Source organism: Furipterus horrens, unplaced genomic scaffold (genome assembly GCF_987537825.1).
Source record: "Furipterus horrens unplaced genomic scaffold, mFurHor1.1.pri manual_scaffold_1, whole genome shotgun sequence".
NCBI lineage: Eukaryota > Metazoa > Chordata > Mammalia > Chiroptera > Furipteridae > Furipterus > Furipterus horrens.
The window spans coordinates 104,676,954-104,695,024 of record NW_028327171.1 but is presented as its reverse complement, the minus strand read 5'-3'; the positions used below and the strand labels follow the sequence as shown (position 1 = coordinate 104,695,024).

Sequence of the window (18,071 nt, the reverse complement as noted above, 5' to 3'; positions counted from 1 at the left end):
GTCAAGTTTGTTAATTATTTTGTTCAAATCTGATTTTTTAATCAGTTGCTAGGAATGAGTGTTATAACCTCCAACTATTACTGTTGATTTGTCTATTTCTCATTTTAATTCTGTTAGTTTTTCATTTATATATTTTGAGGTTTTATTACTAGGTGTGTAGTAATTTAAGATTGCTTAAACTTCCTGAAGGATTTAACATTTTTCATTGTGATATGTCCCTCTCCAAATCTGGTAGTACATTTTGCCTTGAAGTCTCTCTTGTTTGATAATAAAATAGCTAACCCAACTTATTTATTTTTTCCAGTTTTATTGAGTTATAATTGACAAGTAATTTTGTATTTGTTTAAGATGAGCAACATAATGATTAGATATGTGTGTATATTACAAAATGATTTCCACAATAAGTTTAATTAACCTATTACCTCACAGAGTTACAGGATTTTTTCTGTGATGAGAACTTTTAAGATCTAAGTGTCTATCAACAGATGAATAAAGAAAATTATACACACACACACACAAAAAAAAGGAATATTCAGCCATAAAAAGAAGGAAATCCTGCCATTTGCAACAATAAATACATTATAAATATATGTATCACTTGTAAGATGTAGTTAAATTTTGTTTTGATAACCACTCTGACAATCTTCGTCATTTAATTTGATTCTTGGACCTTGTCCCTAGGTATTTTGATTCAAAGTTATACATGATGTCCAGGAGTCTGCATTTGAAAAAGCACCTGAGATGATCCTGGTATAGGTGAATAATATTTTGAGGAACACTGGTTAGGATGCAGAATCAGTCTTCCAAATGGATATGTCGTCAGCAGCCGTCCGTCTCGAGAGACGATGGTGTAGCTTCTTAAGAGTCTATCTGCACCGCCGAGAATGGCTGTGCAGTCCGACTCGGGAGTGACACGGTATCTGTCTCCTCCCGTGTTGAATCGACATCTTGTGATGACGCTGGAGTGTCCTCTCCAGTGAAGCTGAAGCTACAGAGCCTGGGCAGGGTGATATGGAGGGTCTGCTGTTGCCCATGCAGCAGACCCCCCCTCTCTTTGCAGCTGAAGGGTCCAAGGGAAAGACGGAGTCAATACAGCTTGGTTTCAGGTGCGCCGCAGGAGTTGCCGGTGTTGACTACAACGTCAAACCGCCTTAGGGACTCCGGCTCCGGATTTTCTGTCGGGGTTTACTCCCTTAGCCTTTCCCCTGAAGAGGTATGCCGCAAGGCAGCGGAGGTTTTTTGGAGTCAGAGTTTTCCTTCTCTGATGTGCCCTGACTGGAAGATCGAACCAGCGACACTTAGCTCGCAGGTCGACGCTCAATCCACTGAGCCAAACCAGCCAGGGCTAAATGGATATGTAAGTGCTTAATAACAAGACTTGCAACAGAGGAGTAAGAGTATGAATCTGTTACTGTAGGAAACTAGTAGTTACTAATGAGGCAAGGGAGAGGGAAGATAATATAGCTGGATGGGACAAAGCTGCTAAATAATAGGGGTTTTTTTGTGTATGTGTGTGTTTTTAATATAAGGGCAGAGGAATAATGTACTGGAAATAATTTTGAAGAGTAAGCCAGGCATTTTTTAATTTTTTCAATTCCAAGGTCATTAGAATAAGAAAGAGAACAGCATGGAGTAAGATTCCAGGAGAAAAGTGGAAAGATTTAGAGGGAGAAAACAAATGAGGGTTGAATGATGGGTAGGGGAAGCAGAATGCAGTTTGGGGATGAGAATGAAAAAACAAGTAAGGCCCAAAATGTATGATAACTGAGGATAATAGGAATGTAAAATGCCTTGAGTGTAGCTGGTGGCAAGATTTCCAAAAGAAATTTTGTCCCAACAGCCCACTGTATATGAAGGTGGAGTAGGCCTTGGTTGTGTAACAGAACCCACGGGCTGTTCAGTTATTAGGGGCCCGATTGCCCGCCGCCAGAAGCATAACTCTCAATACCAGAGTTTGTGAAAAGAAAAAGAATTGTTTATTTAATTGCTATATAGATTTAGATTATTTGCAAATTTCTGCCGTTAAGTCTTATTTTCTTTAAAACACTCACAAACACAGTTCTGCCTCCCCCTACCAAACCAGGTTAGTTTTAGAAAAGTCAGAGATACAGTTTTCCTACTTCCCAGACACAGTTCAGTTTTACCTGCAGCTGCCTATCATTCGATCCTGATTGGGGAGGTTTGCCTGTGTTGTGGTGCCCTCCAGCTCTTAATGCAGAACCGCATGGAGTTCCCAGCCTCCTTGTAAACTACATGGAGTTCTCCCTCTACTACAAAACCGCAAAGGGGTTCCCCCTTTCCTTTCAAAGTCGCATGGTATTCTCTCCTAAAAATGTCTGCCCCTTATTTTTAAACCCCTGACTGCGTCCTGTGATGCAGTGGGCATGGTAACCAGTTCTGACCATTCACAGAACTTTGTACAGACTGTGTGTGCTCTTCCACACCATTCCATAGCCCAAAACCTCTCCCATCTTCCTGGGGCCTTGGAAGCACTAAAACCATTTGCGTAACAAAGACGCGAAGCCACTAGCCACAGGCATGTGAAGGCATCTTAAGAGCTGTTTCCTTTCCCCATCCCCCAACCTGCAGGCTCTAGGGGATTTTTGGAGACTCCCACTCTGTAACAGTTGTGTCTGCAAAGGGTGGTTCTATGTACATCCCAGAGAGCAGACCAACAGATCAGTTAGTTCTCCAGACCCTGACCAAGTTTCAGAAGTAACAGTAATTCCCTTTGAAAACCATGCTTTTGGAGGAAGTGAAGTTGGAGTTCCCTTTCGTTATTTAGCTTGTGCTAGACTGCAGGTTTTTAAACTCTGTCCCTAGTTCCAAGGAACACTGAGTAAAGGCTACAGTAGTCAAAGACAAATGTCATGTAATGTGACTGATTTTACTGTATTGCGGTGGTACCGATTGACTTCTTTAAAGCCAGCCTGGCCTGGAAGAAAGGAGCATGTGGGACTGAAAGTGACCTTGCTCTTATTACTCTTCATTGTATTTTGGGCTGATTGATCTCTGTCTTCGGTTCTTGAGCAGAATGCATTGCTTGAAGGCATTTTAAATTATAATCCTAAATAAATTGTCATAGATATGTAAATCTTTTTGACTATTGTTATAATAAAGTGAACATTTCTTCCATCTAGGAAGAATGATTAAATCTGATAAAGCCTTTACCTAAAGCTTGGAAGAACACTTTATTCGCAGCAGCTTTTATATTGCAATTATAGCTTCTTTGTTATTGACACCTGTGAAAGGGGCTCTCCAAAATCAGTGTAGACCCATGAATACACAAACAGAGCCAACTAAAAATAGCAGTGATAAAGGTGATAATGTTATTGTTTAATTTCAAGTACTAGATGACACTAATGAGCTTATGTGTTATACTCAGTGATTATTAACATTTTGTATTTAAGGTGCACTGCAGAGGTAGTAATAACTGAACGGAAGGCAGGAAAGTTATTTTGTGGTGTTCTTCACTCCTGTCTTCTAATTTTGTTGCCCCCAGTCTAATGGGACTAATATAAAAATGCGTAGATACTCTTTATTTATGAAAACAAGATTTACAGAACATAATTTTTTCACAGATTATAAATAAGGAAATTGATTTGCCTTTTCTAGTTCACTGTAATGGGATTTTAACTCTAATTGACACATTGCATACAATCAATATTTACTGAATTTGGAAAGCATAACAGTGGGCAAGCACTGGGGAGAAGTTTTTTTTTTTTTTTTAAGCAATCTCTATCCTTACTAAGAATATGAGGTGGGATCTAGTAGGTGGGACAAGGTTTATAGATAAATGATCTTTAAATAATAATAATGAATGATGGTTAACATTTTAGTTAGACTAGGCACCTATTTTACATAATAATTCATTTTATTCCCACAGCAACCCTTCAAGGTAGCTACTGTTAGTGTCCTGATTTGTCAGTGCAGCAGTTGAGGCAGAAATGTTAAATGACTTGTCCAGGGATTCAGACTCAGGCAGTATAGTCTAAGAGCCTGTGCTCTTGGTCACGATTCTGTACTGCCTCTTGTCTCAGAATGGCAGTTAGAAAAAAGTATTATAATGCTGGTGATTCAGCAAACAACTACTCATGTGTTAAATTTAAATTTAAATTAACTAATATTAAAACAAAATTTAGTTCCTTAGTTGAACTGGCCACCTTTTAACTGCTCAGTAGTCATGTTACAGAGCAAGTCCCCTAAAATCCCCAGAGCCTGCAATTTGGGAATGGGGGAAGGTGACAGCTTTCAAGATGCCTTTGCATATCTATGGCTGGTAGCTAGTGTCTTAGTTATGCAAATGGTTTTGATTCTTCCAAGGCCCCAAGGAGGTGGGAGGGGTTTTGACCACAGAACGGTGAGGAAAGAGCATAGGGGCCTGAGCAAGTTTCTGTGAGTGGTCAGAACCAGTTAGCATGCCCATTGTGTCACAGGCTGCAGTCAGGGATTTAAAAATAAGGCAGCACCATTTGCAGGGAGAGCACCATGTGGTTTTAGAAGGAAAGAGGACCATGTGGCTTTGAAAAGGAAGAGGTGAGACCCATACATGATCCAGTGCAACATGGCACATGTTTTGCTGGACTGTTATACAGATTGATGACATTGTACCCCATATCCTGAAGGAAACAGCTGACGGAGAAGGGGTGGGGAACTTCTGGGCATGTTTTTGGCTCCCAGCCTTTTGGGGAGCAAGGGAAGTGCTGGGTCCCACGGGAGAACAGGGCTCTGAGCTGAAGTGCTCACTGCCCCCTGCCCCAGGTTGGAATATTATAAATAAAGACCTGTTTTCCTCAACACTAATTGGGTTTTACACCAAGGCACCATGTGAAAGAACCCCCTTTCACTCAGTAACAGTCACATGTTGCTAGTGGTTACTGTATTGAACATTTTCATCATCATGGAAAGTTCTTTTTTTTTTTTAATGTGTTTTATTGATTATAGTGTTACATTTGTCCCAATTTCCCTTCCCTCTGCACCCCTCCACCCGGTGACCCCCTCCCTCCAGTTGTCCCCCCCTTTTAGTCCATGTCCATTGGTTGTGCATATAGTTCTTCTCAACCTCTCTCTGTCTATTCCACTCCCTCCTACTATGCTTCTTAATTCCTATACCATCTCCCTCCCTCTCCCCCTTCCCCCTCCCTGCTGACCTCCCCCCAATATGCTCCCCATACCTATAGTTCTTTTTCCACTCTCGTTGCCTATTTAGTTTGCCTTTGTTTCAGTTCCCTAGCTTTTGCTGTTGTTTCTTGTGATACAGTTTTCATTTTAGTGTTCATAGTTTTGACCCTCCTTTTTCTAAACCAGTCCCTTTAACATCTCATATAATAGTGGTTTGGATCTAATGAACTCTTTCAGTTTTACCTTGTCCTGGAAGCACTTTCTCTGCCCTTCTATTCTGAATGACAATTTCGCTGGATAGAGTATTCGTGGTTGTAGGTTTTGGATTTTCATTACTTTGAATATTTCTTGCCAGTCCCTTCTTGCCTGCAGGGTCTCCCTTGAGAAGTCAGCTGATAGTCTAATTGGGACCCCTTTGTACATGATTCTTTTCTTCTCTCTTGCTGCTTTTAAGATTCTCTCTTTATCTTTAACTTTTGACATTTTGATTATAATGTGTCTTGGAGTGGTTCTCCCTGGGTCCAGTTTTTCTGGAATTCTCTGTGCTTCCTGGACCTGTAAGTCTGTTTCCTTCCCCAAGTTTGGGAAGTTCTGCTTTATTATATTTTCACTTAATTTTTCAATTTCTAGCTCATCTTCTCCCTCTGGCAATCCTATAATTCTTATGTTCGATCTCTTATAGCTGTCACAGAGGTTTCTGATCCTCTCCTCATTTTCCTTGCTTCCTGTTTCCTCTCTCTGCACTCATTGACTGTTTGTTCCTTCTCTATGTTCTGGTTTGTTGATTTGAACTCTGGATTTTATTTCCTCACCATCTGTCTCGTATGTGATTTTGTTCCTTTCAGTATGAGTGTTTTTCAGTTCTTTCTCATCTTTTTCCAGATCTTTTGTTAATTCTGTAAGCCACCTGATAACAATGGCCCTGAACTGAGCCTCTGACAGGTTTCTTATTTGTTCATCTGTCAGGTTCTTCATCTGCTGCCTGGTGAGCTGCGCCACCGGGATTTCTATAGCTGTCTGCCTCATTTTGACAGATGCATTTTGTTTTCTTGGGCCGGCTATAGGGGGCAGTGCCTGTGTACTCGTCACAACCCAGAGACCGGCAGCAATCCGCAACCTTTCTCGCCGCACTGTGGCCCTTTGTTATCACTACCCAACGACCAGCAGTGGTCCAGCAACCTTTTTCACCGCGCTATGGCGCTTTGTCGTCACTGCCCAGCAACTGGTGGCGATCCGCAACCTATTTCGCAGCGCTGTGGTGCTTTGTGTGGGGGCGGGAGTCCAAGATGGATTCCTGCAGTTATTCCGCTAGGAGACCGGGATCCGTCCTCCCGCCCTCTGGGCCTCTCCGTTCAAGGCGATGTGGTGGCTGCTTTCCTCAGCGTTGGGGTCGCGAGCTGCCGGGGTTCTACTGCAGCCAGGATTGCTCTCCCTGCCACTGTCCCTGGTGCTACCACAAACAGCACCTCCCGATTCACTCTTCTTACCTGCCCAAAGAGCGCCGCTGGTTTATAGCTTTGTACATTGGGCTTCCGTGTAGTTTTATTTTCTGGAATTTCTAGTTATCTTTTGTTTTGAAGTAGTTGTATTCCTCTCTAGTTGTAGAGGGAGACCGAGCACGTCTGTCTAAGACTCCATCTTGGCCGGAAGTCCATCATGGAAAGTTCTTATGAAAACAATACTTATATAGAAAGTTAGTGTTATAGCAGTTCAAGAAAGAAAGTGAGATGTTTGTGAAGAATTGAAAAGTATACAGGTCATTAATGATTGAATGGGCGGCCAAGGGAACAGATGAATGGACTATTCCAAGAAGTGGACATATAATTTTTAGGTGAAAGAAAAGGCAGTGGTAATAAATTTAGTTCTGGACATGATGAAGGGCATTATCTGAGTTATCCACCCGAAGCTATCCAGAAAGCATTTGAAAATGAGGTGCCGAAGTGCAAGGGAAAATTCTGATTTGGAATCATCTGTATAGAGATAATTCTGAACCATGAGAGATGATTAGGTTTTAAAAAAAGAAAACATTTAGAAAGAGAAGAGCTGATGAAGGACTTTGGGATATATTTAGAAAGTTGAAGGTGAAAGAGGGGTCAGAGAAAAGTGGATCACATGGTTGAAGGATAGCCAAGATGATGAAATACCACAAAAGCAAAGAGGTGAGAATTTCACAAAGGGAGGGTTAATCTTTAGTATGAAATACTATAGAGATGTAAGAACTGAGAGAAAAATGAATTTGGTGATGATGAAGCCAGTGCTGACCTTTGAAAGTGCAAAAAACGTTAGTGGCAGAAATCAAATGATATGGGTAGGCTGAGAGGGAATAGAGACAAAGGTTTAAATCAATCTTTGACAAAGGAGTGAATGGATACAGAATAGAAGGGAAAGTGAAGGTTTAAAATAAAAAGAGGAAATGAGCTTGGCTGAAGGCTAAACAAGATCACTGGAAAGGAGAGGTAATTAGCAGCAACCTCTATGCTAGTCGTTCATTATTTTTTTTTTTTTTTTTTGGCTCTTTTCAGTTTATTGCATGAAGGAGTTACACTTGTCCAAGTTAAAAGCAGACCCCAAACCCAAATGGTTACATTATACAAGCTGTGTGGTTTTTAAACTTGTGACAAGGGACAGAACGGAAATTCTACTCATTGCAAGAAAACCCTCACTTAAGCTTCAGTGAGCCAAAAGCACTTAAAACCCATGAACCTTCAGCTGGTCGTCCTTAGCCAGTCCAATCTCTACGAGGAACTGGCATATGTTCTTGCGCTGGTCACCCTGTAGCTGAATTACTTCTCCATATTCTGGATGCTCAATTACAGTATCATTGCAGGCAAATTTCTTCTTAAACGCCTTCACTAGTTTCTTTTTATCGTAATCATCAGCGATCCCTTGGACAGTAGTAAGGGTCTTCCTGCCATTTCTCTGTTGAATTCTTATATGGATATAATCCTCAGTGCCAGCAGGAAGCAGATCATCACCCTGACTTGCATCAGCAAAGGGGTCGAAAGAGTGGAGGTTCTGCATAGCGGACATACGATACGATTCCTTTTCCTCAGTGGAAATGGCCTGCGGAAGGCTGCGGCGGGAGAAGGTGGGCAGGGGGGATGGAGCGTCGGGAAGCAAGGGGGGCTCAAGGGGAAGGTTGCTGAGTCCTCGGCGACGGCTCAGCGACTGGGGCATCATTAATTTGTTCATTTAGCAAATGCAATCATATTGCATACCTACCAGGTATCAGACACTGTAAGTAAGTTGAAGTGCATTCATACCTTGTTTTATTTTGCTTTGCTTTATTGTATTTCATAAATGTTATGATTTTTACAAATTGAAGGCAAGACCCTCTACCAGCAAAAAAATTATGACTCCCTTTAGTATGACACTCACTTTATTGCGGTGGCCTGAAACAAACCTGCAATAACTCTGAGGTATGCCTGTACAGCAGTGAATGAGACAAATTCAGTTTCTGCTCCCTGGTGCACTTTCCTAGTTGCCCTTTTCTATCCTCTTTTCTCTCGACTCTCTCTTAAGACCTCCTACCTTTCTGCTTCTCTTTAATAGTAATTCTGCAGGCATATAAGCTAAACCAAACTTCATAGCATCAGTAATGGCCAGCATTCTATCTTAATGTGTATGATTTTCTTTACTAAATTTATTTTTGCTTTTTTAAAGTTAGAAACAATGAATAAACTTCAAATGAGACAAAACCTTTTGTACTTAGTCTTGATTTGGCTTCCATTAAAGAGTCAAGAATTAAGTATATGAGAAGTACCAAGGCAAACAGCAGCATTGAAGAGTATGGCTCCTTTTCCTGATGATCAGTAGGTACTGTTGCTACCTTGAATAACTAAAGTCTGTAATGACTTTAAGTATTAAATCCTTGATGACCTATTTAAATATAAAACACATTGCTTATAATTTGGCATTACCCCCACCCCCTCATGTTGGCCTCTTACTAAAGCACCAAAGAATCACTTATTGTATCAAGAGCAATAACTGTTACAGTGTCAAGCTTTGTCTTGGAGATCCCTCACCCATGTAAATGATATAATGTTATAGCTACAAGCTGCAAGCCACTGGTTTAAAGTTCTTAAGACTCATTCCATTTGAATTAAGTTAAACAGTATTAATTGAACAAGCTGGGCAGGGAGAAGGACACCTTCTTTTCTAATTCTAGAGGAAAACAATGAAAGATTTGATTAGGGAAGGTATTTTGTCAGTCTGGTTTGGTACTGTATATAGCCAAAAGGGATCTGGGTAGCAGACTTGGTACATTACAAAGCTAAGAGAGCATGCTACTTGGGAATTGTATTACATGGTGGCTATTCTTAGAGGAATTATAGTCTTTTTTGAGAGGTAACAGTGGACATTTTAAATAATTTTAGAGATGAAAGAAAGTGGTGTACTGCAATAGTTGCTAAACTTAATTATATAACAGAATCACCGAGGGAACTTCATTTAAAAATACAGATTTTTTAGCCCCACCCTAGAAGCTTCAGGGGTGGTCCAAGAATCTGTGTTTTTAACAAGCTTCCTTAGTTCTCATTTAGTTCTCAGAGCTCTACTTGAGAAGCACTGGTACTCAGTAAAATAATGAACTGAATATAATAAAACCTTAGAAGATGAGCTATCCTAAATTTCTTCATTGATTTAAATTAACATAGCCAAACATCTAATACGTACTAGGTACTGTGCTATTTTCTAGGCCTACAAAAATGATTAATACATGATCCCTGTCCTCAGGCTCAGAGTCTAATAGTAGAGATATTGGCAGATAAATAAGACAGTGTGGTTAGAAATGATAGACGTGTACAGGATCTTATGGGAGCAAACAGGAGTACCTAAACATCCCTGGTTGGTTTTGGGTCTTGGAGGGAAGGGAGACAGGATCAAGACAGCATCACTAACATGGCTGAGCTTTTCGATAACAGATAACTGACTCCTTTTATAACACTTTGTATTGTTTGTTTCAGTGGTTTGCTTAGAAATCTTGCTAACCCTTTGAGTGCCAACATCGCTGTGAGCGACGCTGACAGATTTTCCCACAAGTGCCAGCATCGTTCCCAGCGACTCTTTTTTCGATGGCTATAAATGTAAATGACAATGGAATAATTCATATTTTATGTTTTGTTCTCTTTTTTTGTACCTCAGGTTATATATTGATATAATTTTTTCTCATGTTGATCCAAATTTTGAATTAGGCATGGCACTCAAAGGGCTAAAATACATTTTCTTCCTTTTTTCAATTTTTTTATGCTATTACTGTTGTCCCAATTTTACCCCCTTTGCCCCACCACCACCACCCAGCCCAACCCCCAGTCATTCCCCTCACCGTTGGTCATGTTCATGGATCCTCCATATATGTTCTTTGACTAATCCTTTCACCTTTCAACCAGTCCCTCTCCCCCAACCCCTCTTACAGCTATCAGTCTGTTCCAAGATTCTATACCTCTGGTTCTGTTTTGCTCATTAGTTTATATTGTCCATCTCCTTCACAAAATTTGGGAAGTTTTCATCATTTTTTCCAATTCTTGCTTCCTCATTCTGCACTGGTCGACTGTTTTTTTCTTCCTTATGTTCCAAATCATTGATCTGAATCCGTTTCCTTCCATTCACCATTGGTTTTGTGGAGATTTTCCTTCGTTTCACTTAGCATAGCGTTCACTTCTTCTCTTATGCATTTGCCATACTCAAGCATATCTGTCAAGCCTGTGAGCATCTTTATCTCCAGTGTTTTGAATTCTGCATCTGTTACATTGTCTGTCTCCTCATCTGTTACGTTGTCTGTCTCCTCATCTGTGAGGTTGGCTATCTCCCCGTTGCTTAGTTCTCCCACTGGAACCTTGATCCGTTCCCCCTTTTGGGCCACGCTTCTCTGTCTCCTCATTCTGACAGGCTCCTGTGTTTGTTTGCCTCCGTGTCCCAGGTAGAGCTGTCACTCCTGTTACATTGTAAGGGGCGGAGCCTTAGGGATTCGTCAGTGCAGGGCAACTTGTTTCACCACGTCGTGGCACTGTATGTGAGGGTGAGGGGGTCTGAGAGGCAATAATGCTGCCTGCCCAGCACTCACCCCTCTTCCAGGCACCTCTCCCACTTCCGCACCGAACTGATGCTTGTCTAGCTGCTGCCTTCGCCGTCGTTCCCAGAGTGGGGGGTGGGTCTGTGGACATTCTAGGACCATGGGTGCCCTTTAAACAAGCAGTCTCTGCTGAGACCCGCAATTTCTGCCTCCACCCCAACCCCACCAGTCTGCACAGTCAGAAGCAACAAGGCTTGATTATCCCTGGTGCTGGGCCCATGAGCTGCGATATCCAGTGAGGAGCTGGGCACACTTCCCAGGTGTCCCTCCTGACTTTAAAATGTGTGACTGCACTTTCTGCCAGCCTGCCGCTGCTGCCACTGCTGCCACCACTTCTGCCGCCACACCGTGTCCTCTCCACCCCGGCTCTGCCCCTCCTACCTGTCTGGATGAGTATTTCTTTTTTATATCTTTGTTTGCTGGACTTCCATGCAGTTTGATTTTCTGGAACTTCTGGTTGTTTCTAGTTTTGAGGTAGTTGTATTCCTTCTTAGTTGTGGAGGGAGTCTGTCTACAGCTCCATCTTGGCTGGAAGTCTCCTATTTTTTTGTCATCGCTGTGGCTAGGACTTCCAGTACTATGTTGAATAAGAGGGGTGAAAGTGTACATGCCTCTCTTGTTCCTGATCTTAAGGGAAGTGCTTTTAGTTTTTGCCCATTAAGTATGATGTTTTCAGTAGGTTTTTTCATATATGGCCTTTATTATGTTGAGGTATGCTCCATTTATTCCCACTTTGCTGAGTTTTTATCATAAATAGGTTCTGGGTTTTATCAAATGCTTTTTCTGCATCTGTTGATATGATTATGTCATTTTTGTCTTCCATTTATTTGTGATGTTATGACATTTATTGATTTGTGGATATTGTACCATCCTTGTATCCCTGGAATAAAAACCATTTGATCATGGTGTATGATCTTTTTAATGTATTGCTGGATCCGGTATGCTAATAGTTTGTTGAGTATTTCAGAATCTGTGTTCATCGGAGATATTGGCTCTAATTTTCTTTTTTTGTTGTGTCTTACCTGGTTTTGGAATTAGGATGATAGTGGCCTTGTAAAAGAGTTTGGAAGTCTTCCCTCTTGAATTTTTTTGGAATAGTTTGAGAAGGATGGGTGTTAGTTCTTTGAATGATGGGTAAAATTTGCCTGTAAAGCCATCTGGCCCAGGGCTTTTGTGTGCCAGGAGTTTTTTTAATACTGCTGCAGTTTCACTATTTGTTATTGGTCTATTCAGGCTTTCTGCTTCTTCCTGATTCAGTTTTGGAAGATTGGATGTTTCTAGAAATTTATCCATTTCATCCAGGTTGTAAAATTTCTTGGCATATAGTTGTTTACAATAATTTCTCACAATCCTTTGTATTTCTGGAGTATCAGTTGTTACACTCCTCTTCCATATCTATTTATTTCTTTCTCTTTTTTTTCTTGATGAGACTCATTAAATGTCAATTTTGTTTGTATTTTCAAAGAACCAGCTCCTGGATTCATTGCTCTTTTGAATTGTTTTGTTAGTCTCTATGTCATTTATTTCTCCTCTGATCTTGATTATTTTCTTCCTTCTACTCACTTTGGGCTTTGTTTGTTGTTGTTCTTCTAGTTCTTTTAGATGTAGGTTTAGCTTGTTTATTTGAGATTTTTGTCCTTTTTAGGTAGGCCTGTAATGCTATGAATTTCCCTCTCAGGACTGCTTTCTGTGTCCCATAGGTTTTGGGTTGTTGTGTGTTCATTTTCATTTGTTTCCAGGTAATTTTGATTTCTTCCTTGAATTCATTGTTAATCCATTCATTATTTAATACTGTGTTATTTAGCCTCCATTATTTTAATTTGGGGGGGTGGGTTTGAGTTGATTTCTGATTTCAGGACATTGTGATCCAGGAAAATGCTTGATATGATTTCAGTCTTTTTTAATTTGCTAAGCCTTACTTTGTGCCCTAATATGTGGTCTGTCTTTGGGAATGCTCCCTGTGCATTTGAGAAGAATGTATATTTTGCTTCTTTGGGGTAAAATGTTCTGCAGATACCAATTAAATCCATTTGATCTACTGTATTGTTTAATGCTGCTACATCCCTGTTTAGTTTTTGTCTGAAAGATCTGCCCATTGTTGACCTGGGGGTGTTAAAATCCCCTATTATGACTGCATTGCTGTTAATCTCTTTCTTAAAGTCCTCCACAATTTTCTTTATATATTTAAGTGCTCTTATATTCGGTGCATATATGTTTACAGGGGTTATGTCCTTAAGTATTATGTAGTGTCTTTCTCTGTCTCTTATGGCCTTTCTTTTGAAGTTCATTTTGTCAGACAGAAGTATTGCTACTCCAGCTTTATTCTGTCTCCATTTGCATGGAATTTTTTTTTCCATCCCTTCACTTTCATCCTCTGTAAATCTTTTGTTCTGAGGTAGGTGTGTTATAGATAGCATATTTGCAGGTTGTATTTTCTTATCCATTTAGCTATTCTGTGTCTTTTGATTGGAGCACTTAATCCATTTACATTTAGGGTTATTATTGATAGGTACTTAATCATTGCCGTTTTTTCCTCTTTGTACCTCTGTTCCTCTTTATTTCATCATATTATTAAAGCAGCCTCTTTAGCCTCTCTTGCAATGCTGGTTTGATGCAAATTACACTTCATCCTTTTTTTTTTGTCTGGGAAGCTCTTTATTTGGCCTTCCATTTTCTTTTATTTATTTATTTTTGGGGGGTGTATATATACATATTTATATGTATATATATATATATATATATATATATATAAATTTTTTAGTGTATTTTTCCATTATGATGTAGTCCCCTTATATGCTCCTACCCCCCCCACCGTGATCACTACACTGTTATCTGTGATCATGAGTCATTTTTTCCTTTTTGCTCAATCCCTCCACCACTGAACTTCCCCAACCAGACCTCCCGCACCCTTAGCTGTCATTCTCCTATTTATTAATCTGTTTCTATTTTGCCTGTTAGTTCAAGTTTGTTCATTAGATTCTACATATGAGTGAAATCATATGGTATTTGCTTTTCTCTGACTGGCTTATTTCACTTAGCATAATGTTCTCCAGGTCCATCCATAATGTCACAAAAGGTAAAGTTTTCTTCTTTTTTATGGCCAAGTAGTATTCCATTGTGTAAATGTCCCATAGTTGTTTTACTCATTCATCTACTGAAGGACACTTGGGCTGTTTCCTTATCTTGGTGATTGTAAATAATGCTGCAGTGTACTCAGGGGTGTTTATGTTCTTTCAAATTAGTGTTTTGTGTTCCTTCAGATGTATTCCCAGAAGTGGGATTGCTGGGTCAAAATGCAGATTCATTTTTAACTTTTGAGGTATCTCCATACTGCTTTCCACAGTGGCTGCACCAGTCTGCATTCCCATCAACAGTGCACCAGGGTTCCCCTTTCTCCACATCCTCACCAGCACTTGTTGTGTGTGGATTTATTGATGATAGCCCTTCTGACAGGTTTGAGATGATATCTCATTATGGTTTTAATTTGCATTTCTCTGATGATTAGTGACATTGAGCATCTTTTCACATGTCTGTTGGCCATCTGTATGTCCTCCTATGAGAAGTGTCTATTTAGGCTCATTGCCTATTTTTCAATTGGATTGTTTTTTTGATGTTGAGTTTTGTAAGTTCTTTATAAATTTTTGATATTAACCTTCTATCAGATGTATCAGCAAATATGTTTTCCCACTCTGTGGGTTGTCTTTTTATTTTGTTGATGTTTTCCTTTGCTGTGCAAAACGTTTTAGTTTGATGTAGTCCATTTATTTATTTTTTCTTTTACTTCCCTTGCCTGGGAACATGTATCTGAAAAAAAATACTGCTGCGAGTAATGTCCAAGATTTTGCTGCCTATGTTTTCTTCTATGATTTTTGTGGTTTTGGGTCTAGCATGTGAGTCCCAAAATCACCTTCCATTTCAAATGAGAGCCTTTATGGATAGAGTAGTCTTGGTGCAGGTCCTTGCTTTTATTTCATGCGTACCCCTTCTGGCCTGTTTTGTTTCTGTTGAGAAATCAGCTGAGAGCCTTACTGGATCTCCCTTGTAGGTAACTAATTGTTTCTTTCTTGCTGCCTTTTAGATTCTAACTTTGTCTTTAAACTTTGCAATTTAAATTGTAATGTGTCTTGATGTAGGCCTCTTTGATTCATCTTGATTGGGACTCTCTGCTTTTTGAACTTTTTCCTTCACCAAATTAGGGAAGTTTTCTTTCTTAATTTCTTCAAACAGGTTTTCTCTCCTTCTCCTTCTGGAATTGTAACAGAACCCCTGGGCTGCTCCGATTGAAACAGAACCCACGGGCTGTTTAGCTAGGGGCCCGATTGCCCGCCGCCAGAATTATAACTCTCAATACCAGAGTTTAGTGAAAAGAAAAAGAAGTGTTTATTTAACAGTTATATAGATTTAGATTATTTGCAGATTTCTGCCATTAAATCTTATGTTCTTTAAAACACCTACAAACACATAGTTCTGTCTCCCACTACCAAACCAGGCTAGTTTTAGGAAAGTTAGAAATACCATTTCCCTACTTCCTAGACACAGTTCAGCTTCACTGGTAGCTGCCAATCATTCAATTTTGATTGGGGAGGTCTTTCTGTGTTGTGATGCCCGCCAGCTTTCAATGCAGAACCGCATGGATTCTCAGCCTCTTTATAAACTGCCTTCTCAAAGCCGCATGGTGTTTCCCTCTCAAAACAGCATGGAGAACCTTCTTAAAACCGCGTGGAGAACTCAGCTTCTTTAATCCGCATGAGGAGAGAGAGTGCCTTCTTCCTGCAGACCGCGTGGATTTCCTCTCCTTCTCAAAACCGCATGGCGAGAGCTCCCACTAAAATGTCTGCAGCTGCTTTTTAAATCCCTGACTGCGTCCTCTGACCCAGTGGGTGTGGCAACCAGTTCTGACCATTCACAGAACCCTACGCAGGCTCTTTCCGCTCTTTCAGTACCATCTCATGGTAAAAGACCCCTCTCATCTTCCTGGGCCTTGGAAGTTTCAAAGCCATTTGTGCAACAAAGTTACCAGCCACTAGCCCCAGGCATGCAAAGACATCCTAAAAGCTGCTTCCTTTTCTCCATCCCCCAGCGGCAAGCTCTGGAGGTTTTTTGGACACTCCCATTCTGTAACAGTATCCCTATGATGCAAATATTGTTACATTTAATGTTGTCCTAAGCTCCCTTAAACTATCCTTTTTCTTTTTAAATTTTTTTTCATTTTGTTGCTCTTACTGGGTATTTTTATTTACCTTGTCTTCCAAATCACTGCTTTGATTCTCTGCTTCATCGAGTCTGCTTTTCATTCCTTCTAGTGTATTATTCATTTTAGATATTGCATTCTTCATTTCCATCTGGTTTTAATTCATGGTTTCTATGTCCTTTTTCATGCTGATGAAAAAAGGATACCAGAAGGAGAAGAAAGGGAGCAAGGGAGAGAAAACCTGTTTGAAGAAATTAAGAGAGAAAACTTCCCTAATTTGATGTAGTTTTCACCAAGTTTCTTATAGTTCTCACTGAGTTCCTTGAGCATCCTTATAATCATTACTTTGAACTAAATGTCTCATCTCAATTTCATTTAGCTCTTTTTCTGGGGATTTATATTTTTTCTTTTGTTTGGAGGTTTTTTTCTTTGTCTCTCCATTTTAGCTGTCTCTTTTTATTTTTTTCTATGTTTAGATCTGCTTTGACTCCCTATCTTGTGGGGTAGCCCAATATGGTAGGAGTCCTTGATCTCCTAATCTGGATGCTCTAGGAGTGCCATTTTTGTGGGTTATGTTAACTCTCCTGTTATATTTGGGTCCTGATTGTTGTTGGCTTATTCATCGATGGGGTCTCCCCTCCAACTGGCTGACTGAGAGCTTCGACTCCCACCACGTCTTGTATGCTCTTGTACAGGTGCTGGCACAACACAGCAAAACAATACAAAAAATGAAACCAAAACAAGCAAACCCCTCCACCCATCACAACACCGATTTCAACAACAAAAGGTCAGAAAATAGTAGAAGTAGGAAGAGAAGTGGCATATGAGGGAAAAGGGAAAATAAAAGAAAAAGTCCTAAGGAAAGAAAAATAATTATGGGAGGAGAACTAATACAGATAATGAATTGAAAGAGGAAAACTGGAAAAAGAGAGAAAGAAATAGAGTAACAAAAATAAGAAAAGGAAAGAACAACGGGGTAATCGGTGGTAAGGGTAGAATAACAAATATGACAGAAAAAAATAGATCAATAAAAATAGAAGAAAAAGAGAAAATAGGAAAAAACCTAATGAAAGGCTATAAAAAATTAAAAATAATGAAAACGAAAAAAGTGGAATTTTTCTCAGCAGAGTTTATTGCTTGCTTGCTCTGTTCTCTCCCTTTGGATATGGCTCTGCTGTAGTCTGAGTTAGGTACTGTACGCATCTCGCCCTTGGCAGCTTGTTCAGAGGTACCAGCGATACACAGTTTGTGGCTGATTCCTCCAGGCTTGGCTGTGCCCAGGATGGTCAAAGCTGCTCTGCACAGCTGGGTTTTAACCGCACTGGGTCCAGAGGTGTGTCAGCAAACAGACCGAAGTCACTGGTGGATCCACCTGTTTGCTTCTGCCTGCTGGCCAGTTGTCAACCTTAGACTATAGACCCAGAAGACTTCTGATGGGATCTGGGGGATGAGACTCCTGGATCTCCCATGGCAGGTGCCTTTCAGACTTCAGGGAAAATGGTGGGTGTGTTCTGCCTCCCTCGAGCCACTGGTCTGTGTCTGTTTGGGGTTATTTTCCTATATTCAGTAGGGTGGGGCCCCCAGAGTCCAGGTTTTGGGTCTGCTAGATACCAGGGGGGGTATTTCTATGGCTCTCCCATGAGAGGGAAGCACCAATCTGTTTCCCAGGAAAGTATATGGTATGGCTAT

At 40.4% G+C, this 18,071-nt stretch overlaps 1 protein-coding gene and 1 pseudogene across 1 annotated transcript in view; one reads left to right on the top strand and one right to left on the bottom strand.

Annotated features, from left to right (window-relative positions):
- The window catches only part of RABL3 (RAB, member of RAS oncogene family like 3), a 58,998-nt gene that overhangs the window by 10,734 nt on the left and 30,193 nt on the right, over positions 1–18,071 (top strand). The gene's annotated exons all lie outside the window — the stretch shown is intronic.
- On the bottom strand, positions 7,701–8,166 carry LOC150021617 (eukaryotic translation initiation factor 1 pseudogene; annotated as a pseudogene).